This window comes from Anser brachyrhynchus (assembly GCF_964034855.1).
Source record: "Anser brachyrhynchus genome assembly, chromosome: 5".
Classification (NCBI taxonomy): domain Eukaryota; kingdom Metazoa; phylum Chordata; class Aves; order Anseriformes; family Anatidae; genus Anser; species Anser brachyrhynchus.
The window spans coordinates 15,760,301-15,778,408 of NC_137699.1; the positions used below are offsets into that span (position 1 = coordinate 15,760,301).

At 34.7% G+C, this 18,108-nt stretch overlaps 1 protein-coding gene across 8 annotated transcripts in view; it reads left to right on the forward strand.

The window, feature by feature from the left end:
• Window positions 1-18,108, forward strand: part of LOC308196094 (uncharacterized protein) — a 596,499-nt gene that overhangs the window by 67,630 nt on the left and 510,761 nt on the right. For all 8 annotated transcript variants that reach the window (XR_013952064.1, XR_013952065.1, XR_013952066.1 and 5 more), the window contains exon 2: window positions 1,641-1,746. The gene's annotated coding sequence lies outside the window, so the exon portion shown is untranslated. The remainder of the gene's footprint in view (window positions 1-1,640; window positions 1,747-18,108) is intronic.

An 18,108-nucleotide genomic window follows, 5' to 3' on the forward strand; every position in this document is an offset into this window, starting at 1 on the left:
AGTTTGGCAGATGAGTGTTTTATGACAAAAGCACAGTTTTGTCAGAAAAATCCTGTTTAGCTCTATTCATTATATGATGTGATAGAGATAAACCAGATGCATTTCAGGCTACTAATCACTGAGCATGACTGATTGACTTTCCATTTCCTCTCTATCGTCTTTCTCTTAATTGCTATTGTACAATACCAAGATGGGAGCTACAAAGTCTGCAGACTACGTTGCAACTTTTTATAATGGTTTTATATTGGTTATATTTATATTTTCAAAATTAACATCTATGTACCTAACGCTCATGTGGAGCACCATTTTCTGAGCTAATGTTGCTGGTGTGTGTTTTGCAGACAGCATTTGCACATCACTTAATACTTCAGATGAATCCCTATGCTTGTTGATAGCATCCAAAGTACATGTGAAAAAATATGCATTTTTGAAGGGAATTAATGCTCTGGTCAGGGCATTATTTTAATATGGTGTTAACTTAGAAATCAAAATGAAATTAGGTTTGTGACTACAGATGGATGAATGTACAGAAATCTCTTCTTGAATTAATGACTGAACACTGAATAACTAAAGAAAAGTACACTCTGCCAAGAATAGATCTTAAATTGTGTACTGAACCTGATAAATAAGACAGTTCTGACCAGATATATAGGTGCCCAGTCAGAATAACTGAATGAAATAAACATAATTGCTGTAATATTGAATATTAATTATTGGGAACACATCATTTAATAAAATTGTTCCAACATGAAATGTAACAATGAAAAAGCCTCATATTGAAGTACTCTGACTTTTTTTTTTTCTAGTCTTTTAGCTTTCTGTGTTGATGCTGTTGTTTTCTTCTTTTTGGATGAGTATTTGTTTAAAAAAAAAAAAAGGAAAAAAAAAAGAAAAAAAATCATGAAAGCCAAAACTTTTCAAGAAAACAGATCAGAAACTTTCTAAGGCTGAGGGAAAAAAAAATCACCTTTTTGTCTTATTCTGGAGGTGTATCCCTCCTTAACAAGTAATTGTGTGGTTAGAACAATCATGAGGGATACTGAAGAAACTGCAGTTCAATTTATTGCTTTGCCTGAAATCATTATCACTTTCTGCAAATGATTTAGTCACCTTGAAGCACAGTAGTATTATGCTATCTCTCAAGTATACAGTAAAATGTATGAAAAGAGCCTTTTTTTTTTTTTTTTAGATGGAAAGTTGTCCAGCTGGTGCAAAGGAAACACTTAATAAACCCTGAGGGCAGCTTTGCACAATCACTGCTCTGAATAACTTTCAGCCAGTACCACACAAGAAACAGTAAATGAAGTTTCCCTAGTGTTATTATATCTAAAGAAACTGAGAAAAGTAGTATACAGAGGAATTGCACTGTGAAATTTGATAAATTGCTGGAAGTCAAGAGGTCTGACTAACATATATTCCTTCAATCTAAAGCCTAGTTTTTGTTTTATGTACCAAGAAACAATAAAAAGTGCTTCTCCTCCTGGTCTCTTGCTGATTTGTTAGTGGTTCTAAGAAAGAGCTGAATTTGTGAGGTCATTTTTTTTTCCTTAGCCCTGAATTACCAGTGGGTAAAACATAAAGAAGGGGGGATAAATAGACACGTATGACTTCATTAAGGCTTGTTTCCTTTCTTTGTTCAGGTTGGAACCTAAGTTTACCTCTAGCTCTTGTCTGAGCCATGAAGAATGGAGAAAGAGAAGAGGTTTTATAAGCAGACGGTTCCTACCCTTACTACTGGACTTTATGGTATGACTTCCATCTTTATATTTTATGGTAAAAGCAAACAAAGGTTGTGGTGGTAATAAATCAAAGGTATTTCCATTTCCCACTTTTTTTTTTTTTTTATTTCTTGTATTTCTTTCCGACTTCTAATTTTGTGATTGGAAAACTCAAAAAGTAAGTTAGAACTTGGTTATACTAATGAAATATATGATGCAAAGTGGTAGGTTAGTTACCTAATGTATGACTATAGAAAATACATTAGATGATAGATAAGAGTTGAATATATAAACACAGTACTTAACCATTAAGATAATGGAGTATTTCCTATTATTTTTCATAGTGTTCTGCCTTTGAAACTTGTATATGTATTAATGTGCATATATTGCTCAGTAACAGGAACTTAAGTGTTTAAAATATCTAGAAAGAAATGAGATAACGTGGTGAATTACAGACCTCTTAAATTCATGCTACATCTCTGGTTCTCTGCCTCATCTGGAAACCCAAAAGAAAAAAAATAAATTATTTTATATCCATGAGTGGAAAAGTTCATTAAACTTCAGGCTTCCTGGGAAACAGTTTAGTATTGATTGTGGTTAAGACTGGAGGGCTAAGAACTGGAAGGCCTGGCTTCTGTATTAAATTCTCACACAAATTTGCTCTGTGACCCTGGGCAAGTGAATTACCTTAATACATTGAACAGCTCAAATCTAGTCACTTTTTTTTTTTAGTCAGTCACTTAAACTGAAATGAAGAGAATTTAATTTCTTGATCTCTTGAGTATATGTACATCTGTCTAATGTAGATGAGAATCAACAGTGCTGGCTTGTCTCTTTGAAAGTTGATTTTACTTGCTAAGAGCCTAAATATGGCTACAGATATCAGTGTAAGGCCTAAGGCACAAGGGCGCCATCACTAGGTACTTGAGACTGAACACTCTGCATTCTTTAAAGTCTTGACTGTAATCAGTTTTCTAAATTAGGATGTTGATAAAGAGTTTGTGCCCTTTTCAGAAGTGACTGTAGTTGGTTTAACAAAATTCTCGTGAAGCCAGCTACAATCTCTCTAAAGTGTTGCAAACATTTTAGCTGTGGCAAAAGTTTTCTTGATCTGGTTTTGGATTGTGGGTTTGTTGTTGTTTTTTTTGGTTTGGTTGGTTTGGTTTGTTTTTTGGTTGGTTGGTTTTCTTGACTCCTGAGCACTGTAAATACTGTCCCATTTGCCTACTGAAATAATTGTGTTGCTGGGGGATACCTTTACATCAGAGAGGACATATTCATGCATATTATCAATATAGCTAGTGATAGTTTGAGCCCTGGTTTATCGCATAAGATTCTGCAGTATATAAATAATAGCTTTTGAGAAAGCTTGTTTTTGCTCTCCTTTGTAAACTCTTTTCATGATTTCATCCAATTTCTTGGTAGATGTTGTGTGCACATATATGAAATCTCTACAAATCAAACAGGGCTTTCACTGCGTTTCTTCTTAAAATCCCTGAACAATAAACATGTAAAAGCTACTGGTACTGCAACTCAGAAAATGTGTTATATTGAAGCACTTTATTTTCTGATATCAGAAAAATGAATGAGTATTGTATCTTACACTGTGATGGAAAGTCGAGTATTTGTCTCATGATGACAGCCAGCATCTTCGCTATTTATTATGCAGGAAATATAAGCAACATCATTTACATAAAAAGTTTTGTACTATATTATTCCATTTCATAATAAATGTATCAGCCATACTATTCCAGAAAAAAAAAAAAAAGAAATAGATAATCCACTAAACACACATTTAGGCATGCAGTTGTGATTACTGTATAGGGTTTGCATATTAACTCACAGTGACCAAAAAAGCTATTCATATGTAAGTATATCTAGAGAGATTTTGAAACGTATAGCAAGAAAATATCTTGTGTTGTTAAACTGCTAATAAATGAATCATAAAAACATCCATATAAAACTTCTTTCATTCTTAGTTACAGTCCTCTGGAAATCAAGCAGATATTTACGAGACAAGGATTTTAGGACCTGGGGAGTGTTGCAAAGACAAAGCTATATACCTCTTTTTTGATATGAAGTACAGAACCCTGAAAACAAGTACCTTTGCTATTTGCTGGTCAATACCACAAAATTAAGAAGCATTTAAAACATTAAATATCCAGTGCTACTGAAGCTACTGCAAACTCTACCAATGATTGTAATGGAGCTGAAATTTCATCTCAAATGCCCAGCTTTCAAGTCTTTATATAGTCTCATGTTAGCTCAGTTTTCAAAGGAAGACTTTGATGGTGGTTCTTTCCTTACACGTCAGTCCACAAGATGAATGCAAGCAAAGATTTTCTATCCTCCCTACACTTGTAGCAAGCACTATTAAGCTATTAATAGAAAAGCTTCCCAGCATTCGTAATTCATGTAGCTTTGTGCATTGTTTTTGGAGATATCTTGATAGCTTGCAGATTATATACATAAGCACTATTTGACACTCAAGTCAGCTCCCAAGACGTAAGGTATCTGTAAACTTTGAAGAAATTCCAATGTTTATCCAAATTCTACTGCTGAGGAGTTTCTCATGTAAATTTGCAGTAATGCAACTGAGATCCAGCATATCTGGAGATGGGTGGTGTTAAACTCAGCTTCTTCTTGTGTTCAGTCTTCAGTAAAGCCCAGTTTGGCTTTAAAGAGTTACACGGGATTGGAATTTTGGTTAGTTTTTATCTATTGCTACAGCTTCGATTAACCACTATTTTTAATGAGAAAGAATGCTGACTGAATGCTACTTCAGATTATATTTGATTCATTTGTTTTTTCTTTACATTTAAAGGAACATTTCATTTGTTTTAGAGATCTTATTGGTTCTCTTTATTTGATTCTCCAGGCTATACATTCAGTGCAAAATTGTATGTAATGTTCAGTAACATTCGTGAGGTGGCTGTTAAACTGCCTTAAGTGTACCCTTCTGTAAAGATCCTCATCATTTCACTGCATTTTTTTCTTTAAGAGTTCATTGCATAGCTGCTTTCACACTGAGGCATTGTGATTGACTACAGCTCAATCTTTCAGTTAATTTCCTATCATCTTTAGTTTAACTAGTACAATTCAGTTGTGTATCCATCATTACATATTCAACTATCCCGTTTTAGTTCATTTCTTTTTATCTTGGATTCACAAGTCTTATCCTCTGCAGTCTCTATCCATCTGCCCTGGGTCCAAATCAATTTCAACAGCTCTGAATGGAAACGATGGCCTGAGGTTACAGGTTGCTTTCTTTCAACACTCCCTTTCTACATTTGTCTGTTGATTTCACATTAAACAACAGCCACAATATATAGTCTTAATGTAAGTCCCTATCACTTTGTGTTATTCTGTTGAAAATTTTAAACTGACCATTGTTTATGTTACCCGTATCACTAAGATTCTCTCTTCATTTCACAGAATTGTTTTGCAGTAGTTCCAGTGCAATTCTCCTCTTGTAGGCTCATGTCCCATCACTTTAGATTTAATTAAATTTATGATTGAAGCAGGTATAATTTATTTAGCTATATCTTTAAGGTTAATTGTTCCATACTCATTTTCTATACTAGTACATTTTCTCAAGTTTCAAGCCAATTAATCTTTGATTATAATTTTTCTAGTTTAAGTCTTAGTGTCCAGTAGTATCATTTCATATGTTTTCAGAGGTGATTAACTGTTACTGTAGATTCAATTTCTATCTTTCACTGAAAAGACTTAAGATCAGTAACTGTTTATCTTTTCAGTTTATTTTTCATAGCTGTAGTTAGTTCTACAATTACTTCTAAGTTCTTTTGTCCTAGGCAGCTTTATAGGAAACATGATGAGCTTTATTCTTCAAAATGTTCATTGCAACATTGGAATTCATTTGCAGCTTAGGTTTGTTCTCTGCTTGTTCTCTGCTTGTTCTGTGGACCAGATCCACTCTTAGGTATGGGAATGTAATTCCATAGATTTATACAATAAAGAACAAAGTGTACATACAATCCACAGTACATTATAACCAGATATTTTTAAGATTCCTTTATTTTATTTTATTTTATGAAAAAACTCATTCAGGTTATTCTATCTAAATTCATGTCTTACAACATAAATGCCTATGGGGAGAGATTAATTCTTGCTTGAAGGGCAAGTACTTGAATATTAATTTTATGACTGTAAGGGGATTTTTGGGGTTCTGCTGAAATGAAGCTTTCAGTAATAATATTTTGTGAGATTTTATAATTTTTACAATTTTAAACTACATCATTTTAATTTAATGGTTTTGTACTACTGAGTTCAATAGCATAGCATCATTAGTTCAAATTAAGATAGTTCTCACTAATGAAGCATGAAATATCCGCCAGCCAGATTGCAGTTATTAACAGCTTAGCTTTCTGTACTTTTTTTCCAAATATGTCAGCTTGCTATGTTTTACTCTTTTTGCATTAATTGTATTTATCAAAACACAGATAGGTCTGTAGATAAGACAAACTCATTCTGTATTGAAAGTAGAATCCAAAGGCAAAATTATGTATTCTTTTGCATTACTCACATTTGTGAAAAGTCATGTTAAACACTGTAGAAAAATTTTGAACTTATGTGAATTGATTTTCCTATTATATTTCAGATTAATCAACTATAGTATAGCAATTCTGCTTAAGGCATGAAATTATACAGTTGTAGATAAGAAAGAATGTGACTGAGTCAAAGGATTGTACAATGAAGCGAATATGCCAGTTTTAACTTACAAAGAGATTACCTTGTGCAAAATTTCACGTGCCGTAAGATGAATGCATGTGTCAGTATTTTAAGGAAAGGGTGTGTGTGCGAACTTTGTTTAAAAATAGTGAACACGACATAAAGAACTTCTCTCAGCCATATTGACTGAAGAATGGAGCTAATGAGTATATGTGCTGAAACAAACTCATGGCCCATGCCCAAATGCAGCTCAGGTGCTCATTAACATGAGAGAAAGCAGGACAAAACCCAGAAAATTCTTTCAATGCATAGAGTCTTATACAACGTAATTGCTTTTCTTATACATAAAGTTTAGTCGTTAGATTTTTTTTTTTAATAAAAATTGCTGCAAAAAGTCAAAATAAACAGCACCAGGTATTAAAATAGGCTGATCACCTGCAAAAGTATGGCTGAGTAAAGTATTTATGTGCCTAGAGTGGGTAAAATTGTTGTGTTGCTGCTTCATTCTTTGGGTTGTATTTTTGCCACATTTCTTAGACAGCTGTGTAAGCAACAACTTAGTAGGAAATAATTTTGTTACCAAAGACACCAAGTTAGTAAAGAAGGAATGTGTCTTAGCAGAAAAGTTATTCATGCCCTTCAAGGGCAACAATTTCTCATTAGCCTGATCTGTAATTTGATGAAAATTTGAACATATTGAATTAGTCATGTTTTTTCTAGCATTTTGGATTTTCTGCTTCTCATAAATTTTACACTGGGCCTGACCAAATTCCCACAATGAGAGTAGCAGTCAATAATGGTACTCATTGCCTCAGTGGTACCCAAAAATCATAGACATGAGTCTGCATTTCTTCTTCTATTCTTTGCTGTAAAGAAAAGGCTGTCCCTGCTCAAACTGTATCTGGCTGAAACTAATGAATATAGGCTTGTATGGGCTTCTTCTCCAGACCCCCAAATAAAACTGGAATTAGTAAAATATCTGCAGAATTTGGAATTTCAGACCTAACTGTATACATTAAGAAAACTCTCACAGAAGTGTTGTTTTAAGCATTTTCTCAAGTGATGGCTCTATCCTTATGCTGTTTTTGCTATTACAAAACTTTCATGTGAAGTCTCACTTTCCTATCATTTATTTTTGATTATAATTTGATGAGGAAAATGTCAACAAAATTAAGTCAAATCAAGGTACTTTTCCCAGGAGGAGCAGATATATATCAAACACCTGTTATTTTTATTACTGTTTCCTATAGCAAGAAGGTGAATTTCTCTTCTAGAAAGTCTCACACACCATGTTTTCTTGACCAAACAACAACTCTGTGGTACATAGTAGCAATGATATTTAGGAGTGTGCAAAATTTGTTCAAAGATGGACTATAGGTAGCAGCACCCTGATAGCTGTTATGCTGATTAGGAGTAGGAGCAGAAATTTAGTAGAAGGAGAATGTATTAATTCCCACCCATTCTGCTGATCAGCCTGCCATCTTTTTATTCCCATAGGTGATATTTATAAAAGAAAATGTAGCAGTGTTAATGTTTCTAAAAGTACTTTAACTGTCAGCATATTTGAAGGCAGTTACTCCATCTGTTCCCATTAATTCAATTTGTTTTTAACTTCATATTGCTACAATACTTCTGCATGTATACTTTTAATGATTATAATACTATACAGGAACATGGTTTAGAGAATAGATGTTACATTTTATGTTATTAAGTGGCAAACATAAAATTCTAGCAGTTTTGCAAGAGTACTGCTGTCATCTTTAACAATGCTTTAGACTAAAGCCACATAAAATATCCTCACTGAATGTCAAATGTTATATAAACAGTGTGAGTTTTGTTGATACAGTTAAAAAACAAGTTATATATTCACCACTGGGAGAGGTTGTACAGCTGCCAAATATTGCTCATCATATTTAACTCACAGACCTGACTTTCAGAAACAGTGAAATGTCACTATTTTGTTATCTGATACCAGGAAATAGAGATGGCAAAGCATTTGTCCACTATTCTTTCTTCATAAGTACTGACAAGCAGCTTTTTACTCTTAAGTTCTGCGTATTCTTCCTACAGCTCCCCAACAGTGTTCTATTATTTAGTTCATTTTCTTAAACATCTGTATAGGAGAAGCATTGCCTTTCTTTACATAATTACCTGTGATGGTGGAAAAAAAGTCTTTTTCATCATTTTAAGAATGCTTTGTTGACCTGCACCCATAATCCCGGCTGGAGTTAAGGGGAAGTGGAACTTTGTTACCTACGCAACTCAACTGAATGTTCACTTTGTGCTGTTGCCCAAAGATATCTACCACAACCGAGAGGCAGTCATGTCAAATGCTCTACAAGTCTTATAGTAGTTACAATACTTCTCATAAGAACTTGGCAAAAAATCTTACAGTACTGAGGACAGTACAGGCAATATTACTTTAGTTATAGGAGAGGGAGATACACTTTTCCCTAAAGAAACTATTTGTTTAATATCATAAAATATCTGCCCAAGGTCTTAATATTGAGAGAACTTGAGTGAAAATATGATGCAATAAAAGTGGAAAGTCAGTTGTAGGAAAGAAAGGAACAGGCTTCTAGTCTCCAGCAGAAAACACTGAGATGTGAAATTAGTTTGCATTTTTTGGTTCACTTTTGTAAATGAAATGCAGGATTCATTTAACAAGCTCTTTCTGAAACTTGAAGGTTTAGCAAAGAGTTACACTAATAAAAGAAAAAAAAAAAGCCTCTCTCCTACCACCATGGTGTCCTATTATTAACCTTCTTTCCTCAGCTGTCACTTTACTGGATGAAAGTACATACAGAAGAAATGAAACCTACAGATGTATTGTGCACACAGTGATACTGTTGGATTATTTATAGAACTGATGATTCAATTAGGAGGACATTTTTCTTTCTCAGGTGTGAAATCCCATGCAAGTTGAAAGGGAGCCTTAAAAATAGTAATGGGTGTAATTAAATTTGGAATACGTCAGATAATCATGCCATTTTTCAATAATGAATTAATTAGTATACTAATACTTTTCATACGCACTGTCTAACTGCTTTTCTCTGAGGATCTCAGACTGATACAAACAGTACTTAATTAGGCCTCTAAACACCTATTTCACGTAATCATTGTCTTTCTCTGCTCATAGGAAAGTGAGGTACCAGGAGGTAAAGTGATATTCCTGCTAACACACTGAGTTAGAAGAAGACCAAAGCATGAACTTGTTTTCTTGTTAGAACAGAATATATTTTCATTAGTAAAGTTCAGTTAAAGATAGGAAAACATAAGTATTAAGAATTCCGTCTCCATCGTAGAGTAGACTACGCATCTTCAGGAAAAAAAAAAAAATGTCTTTCAGGCTTCAGGCAGGCGTTTTAAGCTGAACAGCCCTAAAACTAATAACCACAAAACCCAGCTTTATTCTCAGTGGAAGCCACTAAGCACTTTGCCTCATCTGTAAAACTTATTCATCTAATAATTTCTGAAGACCATTTTATTCTCTGCACATGAAAAGATCATACCTTTTTCTTAATAAGAGGAAGAGGCCATTATTTATGTGATCTGTTTCTTTCTCCTGTTTGTGGTGGTTTTACCCAGCCGGGCAGCTGAACTCCAGCACAACTGCTCTCACTCCCCCTCCTCAAAGGAAAAGGGGGAGAAAATACAATGGAAAGTGCTCAAGGTTTGAGATAAGGATCGGGAGATCACTTGCCAGTTATTGTCCCGGGCAAAACAGACACAACAATAGGAGACTTATTGCCTATCACTAGCAGACTAGAACTAAAAGCAAAATAAAACCACCTTCTCCCCCAGCTACCCTCTTCTACCTCCTCCCCCTGAGAGGCACAGGGGGAATGGGGTCTTCGGTCAGTCCCTAATGCTTCATCTCCACTGCTCCTTCAGGGTCCCTCCCTGCCCCTGCTCCCCGTGGGGTCCCTCCCACGGGATGCCGTCCTTCCCGAACTGAGCCTGCGGGGGCTGCCCACAGGCAGCAGCTCTTCAAGAACTTCTCCCACATGGCTCCGTACCATGCGGTCCAACCATCAGGAGCAAACTGCTCCAGCACGGGTCCTCCATGGGTGGCAGCTCCCCCCAGACCCACTGCTCCTGCGTGGGCTCCTCTCCACGGGCTGCAGCTCCGGCCCGGGGCCTGCTCCTGCGGGGGCTCTCCATGGGCCGCAGCCTCCTCCAGGCCACATCCACCTGCTCCACCGGGGGCTCCTCCACGGGCTGCAGCGTGGAGATCTGCTCCACAGAGATACCCATGGGCTGCAGGGGGACAGCCTGCTCCACCAGGGGCCTCTCCACAGGCCGCAGGGGAACTGCTGCTGCCTGCCTGGAGCACCTCCTGCCCTCCTGCTGCACTCACCTTGCTGTCTGCTGGGCTGCTTCTCTTTACATTTTCTCACTCCTCTCTCCCAGCTGCTGTCCCACATCAGTTCCCCCCACACCCCTTTTCTCCAATGTGCTCTCCCAGAGACCCACCCAGCGTCGCTCCCTGGCTCGGCTCTGGCCAGCAGTAGGTCCCTTTTGGAGCTGGCTGGAGCTGGCTCTGGCCTGATATGGGGCAGCTGCTGGGCTCTGCATGGAGGCCATCCTTGCAGCCTCCCTGCTGTCAAACCCTTGCCACGTAAAACAACGTTGGCTTGGCGTGTATCTGAATACCGATGGCTTTGGCTTTGAAAATATAGCTAGCTAATTTGAATATGATGAAAAAAGAAGCCAAAATTCAACTGATGATCAAGTATTTGAGGGGCAAATATCCTTTAGTCATAAACCAGGTATTTTTATATCAGTTGTAGGAAGCATATTGTATTTGCTTAGTATTGGTAACAACATACAATCAGTCAAGTTTCCATTACAGTTTCTCACAAGCCCAGTAAATTTTGCCACTCATGCATTAATAAGGTAATCATCCGGTAGAAGAATAAAGCCTTAAATCTGGGTCCACATATCAGTGTTTTGCAGGATGACTAATTAAGACACCTTATTTCCTAATTAGCAAGGAGATTCTGCTTGGCTAGTGTCCTTGTCTGACACATTATTACAACTTGATTTTTGCTAGTTCTTCACCAAGATCAGCAGTCCTTAAAGGAATTTCATTCTTGTGCTTCAGAATTCGATTCTATTATTCTTTTTATTTCACTTGTTTGTGACCTCTGGGACTGCTATGGTAAATATAACATAAGCATAATTGTAAAATGAAATAATCCTCATCTGTACAGAAGAATTTCTATTTTTTTCATATTTTTTACATATTTAATATATTTTAATATTTATTAATATTATTTTTAATGTATTTTTAAGGAAAGCTGGATGCCTCGCAGTATTTTCAACATCTCCAATATTTAAGTACTGCGGTATCTCAAAAAAATAAAGGTTATCTTCTTTTGCTTCTGTCATTTCTCTTGCCATTTAAAAATGGCATTGAAAATGGCAATTAAAACCACAAATAGGACATAAATAGAAAAAATTGAAATACTACAGTCTAGACAGTCTTACTATTTTTCTAGCTAATGCCAATTTAGTGTTACATAAATCCAAATGACAAGGAATGACATTTTAAGGGCATGTTTTATGCAGTTGGCAATTTTACTCATCATAGTTTAGCTATTTATTTTTTCCACCTAAAATAAATCCAAACATGGCTTCAGTTATTTTAAGATTTTTAGTTTATCATGAATAATTTTCAGTTTAAATTGCCTGGATAATTGAAATAGTCCTTAATATTATTAACCCATTGAACCTTTTCAACAGCTTATTTATACAAATTTAACTGTAGGAGGTAACAATGTTGATAAAAATGCAAGGTGAATTTACCCTGAATTTCTTAAAATCATTTGTTAATGTTTCAGTCCAGTACATAGATACTGGGTCTAATATTTTTACAGTGGCTATTAATTTTGAAAAAAAAAAAAAAGGAGGAGAAGGAAAAAAAATATATTGATGGGACAGAAGGTTAATTTATACAAATTGCAAACTGAACTAAAGGTAGGAAATAACTGTAACAATGATCAGGGGAATTGAAAGCCTGGCTTATAAAAGTAGCATAAAGGAGTATGATTTAAAGAATGATACATCCGATTGCTCTGTTTAAATATGTGAGTAAACTGTGAGGCACACAAAAAAATTGGTGCTTTAAACAGACGGACAATGTTGAAGGAAGGCACATGGATAAAACTGACCATAAGGAAATGTAGGCTGAAAATTAGGTGATTAATGATCAGAGGAACAAATTTCTTGGAAAAGTCTTTGATTCAGATTGCCAAGATCAAAACCACAAAAAGTTGTAGTCTACAAAACTCTGAAAACAATGACAAGACATCATTGTCCATGATCACAGTACGCCATGTCTGTTAAATCTTTTGACATATCCAGATCTCATTTTCTTAGTGATTAATGTGAAATGCTATGTTTCCATTTCATTAGATAATGCTTAGGGCACGGGAATCTTTACAATTCTTATTTTACCTATAAAACAACTACAATGAAAGTGAAAGCATTGAAATATCCTTAGAAAACAGCCAAGGATTTGGACTTCCAGACTGAAGTAATTATATATTTTGGTTAACATAAGATTAAAAAAAAAAAAATCTCAGAGGTGTATGTGTATGGAAGTGAAACTCCTTAGTTTTCTTAATAAGGAAGTGTTCATAGGAAATTCAAATACTGAACAGCATCAGCAAACCCTCTGTGAGTAGGGGATATAAAATGCAATACATTTTAATTATAGTGTCTAGTAATTTACAGCAGTGAAATTTAAAGCCAAATGGATGAGGTTCCCATGTCTTTTTGTTTGTTTGTTTTGTTTTGTTTGTTTTTTAGAAAGAAAAAAAAAAAAGAAAAAAGAAGAAAAAAAGAAAAAAATCAGAGTAAACATAAGCAATAGAATTATGCCTTTAAAGGTTCAGAAGCATTTGATGGCCCTGTAAATGCAGTAGATTTAGGTGTGGATTTAGAAGCAACTTCACCTACCACTCTTCCTTATCGAATTGCAAAGCACCACACTGCCTGTTTGCTTTAAATTCAGACACAGGATACAAACTGGATAGATTCAGATGAACCACCTGCTGGGTCATCAGAGAATTTAACACAGAAAAGGGTTTGACAACTACTTGTTCCAGAGACAGCAAATTAAAAGGTGAGATAATAGAAAAGAGAAAACTTAGGCAACAGCTCATGCTCCATATACTGTATCTCTTTCAAACAAGATGTGATACACAGAAATATAAGTTCTGAAGGAGGTATTTTTAAGTAGGAAGAGTGACAAACAGAAAGCCTTGGTAATGAATCTTCTAATAAATGTCATTAAAATCAAACTAAGACCCAGCTAAAGGACACCAGGAATAACAAAAAAGCAATTAAATTAAGCTGTGTTCTCATTAAGGTCCCATAATTACACATTCAAGATGAAATGTATTTATGTGTGAGGGTCAAGCCATTTTATTTCAAACATTTTGTTATCCAGATTTCTGTCACTGAAACTATTTTAAGGAAAGTCAGTCTTAAATGTTAACAAAAGACAAGCACAAATCCACCTGGAAGTGAACAAAAAAGGCCAAAATTCTTAGCACAGCTCCTTTCAACAGGCTTGCTGCCAAAGTTATTTTTTTTACCCTACAGTGGTGAATTTCATTTGTGTCCATTAAATTTGCAACAAAGAAGACTGGAAGGAAAAATACAGGCAAGAGGAAAAAGAGGTTCAGAATTTATCTTGATGCTAATTTCAATGATCATGAAAGTAATGCTCCCACTATCATACTTCATTTGAAATCATGAAAAAGAAAGCCATTGAACCTCTTGAATAGATTTCCCTGAATGGAAAATTACTCTGTTCAAGGAGGTTTGGTGAAAATGGTTAGAAATTACTGAAGGTACGTTTCAAACTTTGTTTGAAGCTCGGGAATGAATCATCTTCAGAAAAGTCACTTATCTTTTATTTTGTCTTATGATTTTTTATCATTGTTTGTTTGAAATAAGGACACAGAGAAGAGGTACTCTAGTAGTATAAAGGTGTGCTCCTGAACTTTTTGTTTAATGGTTCAGTTCTAAATAAATAAGACACTAAAATATGCAGCTTGTGTTTTATTTATCACATTACAGAAGATCTGTGTTTACCTCCACAATCTTACTATCCTATCAGTACAACAATGAGATGGCAGAAGAAGGAATTTTAAAATAGCAATTTCTGTTATCAAAGTATTTCCAGTAGAATATTACTGGTTTCATGAGCTTGATTCCTTTTCAGTGACATGAGTGAAATTAACTCCTAGTACTAGAGTACACCATACAGACAATTAATAAAGGACAGGAATGTCTAATCACCACAGGAGCGGCATTTTTCACAGAACAGCTCTTCCATCTCTGACCTCTCCAGTCCTGATTTTAAGAGGAACTTTTGCAAAATACTCCCAGAAGATGAACCTGGGAAATAAAGCTTATAATTCTGGATACTAAAAATTTTGATTTCAATAGAATTACGTCAGTTTTTATATTCCATTGCAATTCTTTTTCTGATCCATCTCTGTTACGAGAACTCTGAAAGCTATTTTCTCTCTGTTCCAGATGAGTTAATGATGTATCGCATATCTCCCTGTTAACATGGTCCTCTTTTCTAGTGTTGCTATCCACTCCTTACTTTCATTATAAAATGTAACCAAATTAGTAAAGAACAATAGCGGCCTATTCTCTATGAAGTCTGTATTTTTCTCATTCTTGGCAGACCTGAGGTAAAGACTGACCTTGGAAGCTTTTTTGACCCAATTGTATGGATGAGTCTAATAAGAAATAAAATTTCTCCTGGAAGATCTCACCTCTTATATCCTTACACCACTGTGGTTGCAAGAGTATGACTGTAACAGTTCAAAACTAACGTAACTCAAAAAAACTTAGATTTGTTTTATGCCTTATTACTATTGTAAGTAATATCTGGATTATAGCAATGCAAAGAGAATATTGAAATCAACTGTTAATGTAAGATTTTCAATTTTTATTTTTATTCATTACATGTGCTCATACCTTGTGCCATTATGCAATATTGAGTCTTTGGATTAGTATTCCTCTCATTGATGCCACTGAGTCATTCATTTTACTTCCAAAGTGTTCTTTCTGATTCATAGAAGAGTATAAACAGAAAAAAAGGCCAATGCAAAATATTATTTAATATCAGAATCATTTTGATAATTTAATAGAATTATAGGTCCTGATGCCATCTCAAATTTTATCTAGTCCATATCTACTTGCTCTGCCCCATGGCAGCCTGAGCTCTATCCATGTCACCCTGACAGAGGTTTATCTAACCTGTTCTTAAAATCCTTCATTTTGGAGATTGCAGTCCTTTTGTATATCTAACCTTTTGCTTTGCTCATTTTGCACCTAGAAAAAAATAATGTGTATCTAGACGTTTCTTTCTAGTTGTATTTTTTAAATAAATATTTTATTTGTATTTTTCTAAAATAAAGTACAATCTCTTTCTAAAAGATATCCTCAGGTTTACCAAGAAGTCCATAAAAAGTTTGGTGTGACTATGTCAATACAATGTTATGTAAAAACAAGTCACCAATGGATATATTTTCAGCTGTTGCAAACCATTTCAGATTTATTTTTGAATACTTATTTTTAGCCCAAATCACTTTTTATGGTTTTACTTAAACATAGTCCCACCAAATGTCATACAGCCCAACTGGAAGGAAAGTGAATTGCAATTGAAAAATGGGGAGTAAGTAAATGGGGATCAAATTTCCTGGTTTCAAAGGCAATACCAATATTTCATATAAATACATGAACCTAAGATCTTTTTTATTATTATTATTATTATTATTATTTGACCTATTAATGAAGTGCATTAGGATTTATCTAGATACGTATATGCCTGAGAAAGACTTAGTCAGTCACATTTTTACTGTGCATCCATCTTATATACAGCATCAATCTGGAATTCTGCCTCTTTTATGATTAGATACCTGCATAACTTTTGTTACAGAGCACTCTAAGTAACCGGGCTATACAATTTTCTCCAGCAGAGTCTGATAATACTTGTTTATTTTGTTAGCTGCCCATTCCTATATTAGATTTTTTTACTATTATTTATTTTTATTTTTATTTTATTCTTAAGACAACTTGATTATTTCTTAATATAGTATAAATAGAATTCTCCTATAATATGTCAGGCTATGCAGAAAGAGAGGCAGAAAGAGACGGTATGACTGAAAAATAGGAAGTAATAAAATAATGAAAATGAGAATAAAAGTATAAATAAGGATAATAAAAAGAGGATTAGTCTCTTCTATCATTGTGGCACCACTGATATTTGCATGAAGCCATCTACAGTTTCCACACAAATCATTCCATCTTTCACAGATTAAAATAATATTTTAGATTAAATGGCTTTGGCTTATTACAATATCACACAATGTGGAAATACTTAGACTAGAAAAAAAAAAACAGACAGATGGCTCAGTAAATTAATCTATAAGCAGCAACAGAGCATAAGGTTAGTTGCTGACACTGACTGAATGTTGTGGAAGAGGGTAGCGATATGACAGTATTAATTAGTAGCAAACATATGAAGGTGAAAAAGGATAGTGTAAAAGAGGATGAGATGGGTGAGGAACCCATCATTTAAAGCGAGGCTGGAATTTCACATTTGAGATTTATAATTGTACTTAAACTTCCACATAGTTTTGTAACGTTTAGATTGAAAGCTCTGGTTAGACACATAATGAAAATAGGAACACATCTCCAGTATTAGTGACTCCAATTCTTAACTCCAATTTCAAATTCAGATTAATTTTGAGACTGCTCTTATTTTTTTTTTAATTTTTTTTTGCCAGCTGTAAACATAATGCAGTAAAATATGTATTATTTAGAAAATAGGTCATATGATGTTACAAGGAACTTTATTGTTCTGAAAAAGGTATTCCCACATTCTTCCACATTTCTGGGCAAATTCTTCTCTCTCAGTGTTTACAATTGAAGTAGACTTCTGGGAAATATACTAGTATGAACGTGGAATTGGGGGTGATCCAAAAACTACACCTTTCCATTTGTGGTAACTGTAGCTCATGTTCCAAGCTTTATAGTGATGCATCTTTGCTTTCTGGCACCTGAAGTCAAAATCATCCTTGCTATTTAAGCTCTGTCATTACTACAGCTATAAAAATGATGGTAGATATTTTTTGTGTATTTTAAATAAGCTAAACCAAATGGACCGACTTTTCTGGACCTGTATAAAATCATGCTAGCTGAAGACCAGGCTAAGAATATTTTTAATTTATTTCAGTCTTGTGTATGTGAGCTTGCTGAACGTGATTTTGAAAAATATTGAGCAGGTCTGTGGTACTAAGTATCACTTTCAGTTGAAATTCTGTATTTTAAGCTCTTCTGATGGAGGAACAAGTGTCAAAAAAAACCTACAATAACAGAATATGAGGCAGTATTTCTCTATATGATTTTAAAAAATCTTTTAAAATTCTGCCAGCCTTTTATTCCATGTTAATACATTTATAGATATCAGAAATACATGTTACAACAGTATGCACATGGCACGTTTCTATGAGGGAATGGAACTAATGGACATGTGGATGTGTCATCTATTTATTTTCTTATTCCTAAACAATGTATTTTTTCCAAATGTATTTTGATAATGCTGGTATGTAAACCTCCATCTTTTCCTGTTCGGAATTTATTAACTGTGAAAGAAGTAAAC